This window comes from Macadamia integrifolia, unplaced genomic scaffold (genome assembly GCF_013358625.1).
Source record: "Macadamia integrifolia cultivar HAES 741 unplaced genomic scaffold, SCU_Mint_v3 scaffold3091, whole genome shotgun sequence".
Classification (NCBI taxonomy): Eukaryota; Viridiplantae; Streptophyta; class Magnoliopsida; order Proteales; family Proteaceae; genus Macadamia; species Macadamia integrifolia.
Genome location: NW_024869197.1, coordinates 12,714 through 17,443, shown reverse-complemented (window position 1 = coordinate 17,443; position 4,730 = coordinate 12,714). Strand labels below are relative to the sequence as shown.

General features: G+C 46.7%; 1 pseudogene; it reads left to right on the top strand.

Moving 5' to 3' along the window:
* Nucleotides 1-2,982: 2,982 nt before the first annotated feature.
* LOC122067732 lies at nucleotides 2,983-4,723 on the top strand (annotated as a pseudogene).
* Nucleotides 4,724-4,730: the final 7 nt, after the last annotated feature.

The following is a 4,730-nucleotide window of genomic DNA, read 5'->3' as shown; positions in this document are numbered from 1 at the left end:
TCCGGGATGCCTCCTGATCGCCTCGACATTTACCGACACCATTCTTGGTTGGAAACTTCATCTTGAGGTGTGGAGTGGAGACAACAGCCTTTAGCAGGTTTAAACCAACTCTCCCTAGTATGGCGTTGTATGTCAAAGTAATACCTACTACCAGGAAGTTGATCATGGCTGTTACTTGGCGGTCTCCGGTGCTGGCTCTTACTGGCAACTCAATCGATCACTCCACTTTGATCGGGGCACTGGAGAATCCTTGCAACGGGTGTTCGACCTTCTTTAGCTTTCCCTCATCCAGGCCCATCTTCTGGAAAGCTTCAAGGAACAGGATATCAGTTGAACTGCCTTTATCCACCAAGATCCTTTTTGCTCTGCAATTGGCTATGGTCATGGTGATTACTAGGGCATCGTCGTGTGGTGTGTGCACCCCTTCCAGGTCGTCATCTGAGAAGAAAATAACCGTCCCTGTCTTCGCCTTCTTGTTCGACCATTCAGCCAAATGCACTCTTCTCGCATAGGCTTTTTCTTTCTTAGCCGAGACTGAACTTTCTTCAGCGGCTAGGCCTCCACAGATTGTCGTTATAACCCTAGTTGGGCTTTTATTTTCGTCCCGGAGGCTATGGTCAGCTTCCTCGGGTGTCCGGTACCTTTGCCATTCCTGATTGCCTCTACGGGCTAGTCCCCATCTTTTATGGCGGCCTCTACCGTCTCTACGGCGGTTATCCGTATGGTTATTACCATCTTGGGCATCCTCCTTTTCGCGGTCTACGAATCGGCCTAGATATCTTTTTCAGATCATTCCTTCTATTTCCTCTTTCAGGTGCCAACAATCTTCGGTGTCGTGGCCGTGGTCCCTGTGGAAGTGACAATATTTGTCTATATTGCGTCTCTCAGGGTGTCGTCCCACCTTCCTTAGCCACTTCATAGCTTTGGCATCCGGGGAGTCCTTTATCTGCATAAGCACATCCGTTCATTTTCGGTTCAGGGGCGCATATTTCTCGAACTTCTTCGGTGGACTGGGTGCCCAACCACGTTCGGACTTTCATCTTTTGCCTTCTTTGGAAGGTTTGTCATCAGCTCCAGATATTTTTTCCTTCGCATCTTCTCTTCAGCTTCTTCATCGGCTTGGAGGGTTTCTTCCATCTAGATGTACTTATCACACCGAGTCCTCAAATCGGCTAGGTTCCTTGGTGTATGCTTTGCCAAAGACCTTTTTAGCTCCTTATCCTTGATGCCTCCCAGCAGGGCGGTGAACTCTTCTTTCGGGTCCAAATCTCTGATCATGATCTTCTCTTGCTAGAAGCGCTTCATGTAGTTTTGCAGTGACTCCCCTTCATGTTGCTTGATGTTAGTCAGGTTCAACGTGGTCTTCTGAAGGGGTTGGCTACTGGAGAATCCCTTCACAAAGAAGTAACTTAAATCCCTGAAGCTGTGGATCGATTTCGTCAGCAAGCGGTTGTACCACAGCCTTGCCACTCCTCTAAACGTCAAAGGCAAGGCGCGACACATGATGTTTTTCAAGACTCAATGGAACTGCATAGCAACCTTGAAGCCTTCCAGATGGTCGATGGGGTCCCCAGACCCATTATAGGTGTCATATTTGGGAAAGTAAAAACCGATCGGGAGCAGATCCCTTATGACCTCATCGGCTAGAGCAGTGTCATTAGTGAGGTCTGGCTTGCGAGTTCCTGTCTGGTTTTTCACTACCTTCATGATCTCGTTTTTCAGGTCTAGGATCATCTACTTCAACCCCGTGTCCTCGTGTCTCTGTCCATCTCCTTGGCGTGGTTCCCCATGCCTGGTCCTGACGTCACGTCGCGTCATTTCTTTAGGTGCAGGGCTTTCCCTCATTATTCAGTTTGGATGATTTCGATCGAACCTTATCGATCTTGTACTACTTCGGTCCTCGTCTTAAACGTGCTCTGGCTGGATATGGGGGCCTTGCGGTGCTCCGTCGGTCTTCTGAGAGACGGCTTTGGAGACCTCCTTCATTACCTCGGCCATTCGGTTATACTTCTCCTGAAGGGCTTCGAACTGCTCCCTTGTCACATATTCCTGCTCCCTAGGAGGGGGTGGAGGATTACTAACTTTGCTCACCCAATATCTGGTAGAACGCTGGTTCCTCGCGAAACCTTTTCGATCATCGTTTCCCCGTTCTTCACTGATTTTCATCGAGGAAGGGAGCCCTCCTGAAGGTTCCTCCTCGTCCATGTTTATGCTCGGCGCTGCTCTTGTTTTCTTACGGTTGTAGATTTTCCCCACCATTACTGTCGTTCCCACGAACGATGCCAATCTGTTACTGCCGAAATCCCCTATGAGCTAATCTTGCACAAGCACAGAAGGCAGAGGCCCAGAGGTATCTCCAGGATTAGTCCTCTGATACCTAAGTTAGTGACCGGTAGAACAGTGTATTCACAAGAGTAATGGTGGGTGTCGGCGTACTGCCCCTAGGTCCCTTTTTAGTTTCCTCTTATAGGGTTGTTGGGCCTAGGGTTTTAGAAACCCCCTTCGGGAATCTTCCCATCACGTGGTTTGGAGCCTTGCCCATTCAGGAACCTTCCCTTCACGTGGTTTGGAGCTTTGCGGCCTCTATCGGATGGGTGACACGCGTCCCTCCCTCGGTTGCCACGTGTCCTTGCTTTATTCGGTGATAAATTCTGTCGTATCAATTATTTTATAGAAGCAAGCTAATGAGTCGTGTAACTCCCATGGAACTATCAGAATTTAATATCTAATAAGCTAACTCCTATCACGGTTGAGCTTTTATCACCAGATCAATGGCTAACTCCAAACTTAGAGAGAGAGAGAGAGAGAGAGAGAGAGAGAGAGAGAGAGAGAATATTGGGAGCGCAGGGTCAATCTATATATAGCCCTCCCCCCATTCCTTGTTCTTCAACCCTACAAAATACATATCGCACAGATCACAAACGCAGAAGCCACTTCCTTCTCCAATTTCTCTATGCCTTCAACGTTGAAAGCATAAGCACCATGGATGGAGTAAAACAAACTCCACACATTGTCATTCTACCTTCTCCAGGAATGGGACATCTCATCCCCCTTGTTGAATTTGCAAAGAAATTCGTTCAAGCCCATGACTTTTCCTTCACTATTACAATCCCAACTGATGGTTCTTCAACCATAGCCCAGAAAGAAATCCTAGATAGCCTCCCCAAGTGCATCGATTCCATTTTTCTCTCACCGGTTAACCTTGATGACCTCTCCAAGGATACAAAGGTCGAAACTCGTATCTATCTCAAGATACTTTGTTCCCTCCCTTCACTACCTGAATCTCTTAAGGTCTTAACTGCCACAACTACCATCACTACCTTGGTTGTTGATCTCTTTGGCTTAGATGCATTTGACGTGGCTAGGAAATTCAATGTTCCTTCTTATATCTTCTTCCCCACAACGGTCATGGTGTTGTCATTGTACCACCATTTGCCCAAGCTCAACGAATTGCACTCTTGGGAATATAGAGACCTACCTGAACTAATGCAATTTCCTGGATGTGTGCTGGAGGAAGAGATTTGATGGACTCACTCCGAGATAGACAAAGTAAGGTATACACATGGACTTTATACCATTCCAAGCGTTTCAAATTGGCTGATGGTGTCCTGTTCAATAGCTTCACGGAGATGGAAGCTGGTGCCATTAAGGCTTTGAAGGAAGGTGGAGACCCAAGTGTGCCACCCATATACCTAATCAGGTCACTAACACAAAATAGTTCTGGGGATGGTGCTGATATTTCTAAGTGCCTTGGGTGGTTGAACAATCAACCTACTGTTAAGTTTGTCTTGAATTCTTGACCCGTTTTGAAGATTGACCTGATCTGATATATTTTGGTGGCGACCCAAATAGGAAAATTTCTGAGATTTGTGATGGAAGCAGAGGGGTTGGGCTGATAGGCCCAAGCCTGGAGCCCATCACTGATCTCGTATGGGGGTGCGGGGGCATAGTCTCCGCGGTATGGTTCAACCGGATCGACCACGACCTGATGGATCGACCCACGATTTGGAGTATATATAATGTATTATTATTTGTTGAGAAAGTCAATGTATTTTGGGGTTTTTCGAGCTAGGGTTTAAGGGCGAGTTTTTCTTCGCTATTGCTAGGGTGTAATTTCTCTTCTGCATAGTGAATCATCTTCTTCTTCGCCCGAGGACGTAGCACACCACCCTTGTATGTGAACTTCGTTAAATCTCTGTGTCGTATGGATCTATTGTCTCTTTATTATTCGTGTTTCTTGGTGTTTGATCTTACACCTACTAATTCCATCTTGTTTGTTTCATTTGGAAGTGGTGGAGCCCTCTCACGGGAGCAGTTTAATGAATTGGCGTTGGGATTGGAGCTTAGTGAACAAAGATTCTTATAAGTTGTCAAGAGTCCTAATACTACCTATTTAGGTGCCCAAAATACTAAAGAAGACCCTTTGAGTTTCTTGCCATAGGGTTTCTTAGAGAGGACAAAAGGAAGGGGTTTGGCGGTACCCTCATGGGCTCCTCAGATACAAGTGCTTAGCCATGTCTCAAAAGGGAGGATTTCTCACCCATTATGACTGGAATTCAACCTTAGATAGTGTGGTTCATGGAGTACCATTGATTGCATGGCCACTCCATGCAGAACAAAAGATGAATGCAGTGATGCTGGTTGAAGATTTGAAGGTAGCTTTAAGACCCAAAGTTGGGAAGAACGGGATAGTGGGGAGAGTGGAGATTGCTAGGGTGGTGAAGTGCTTA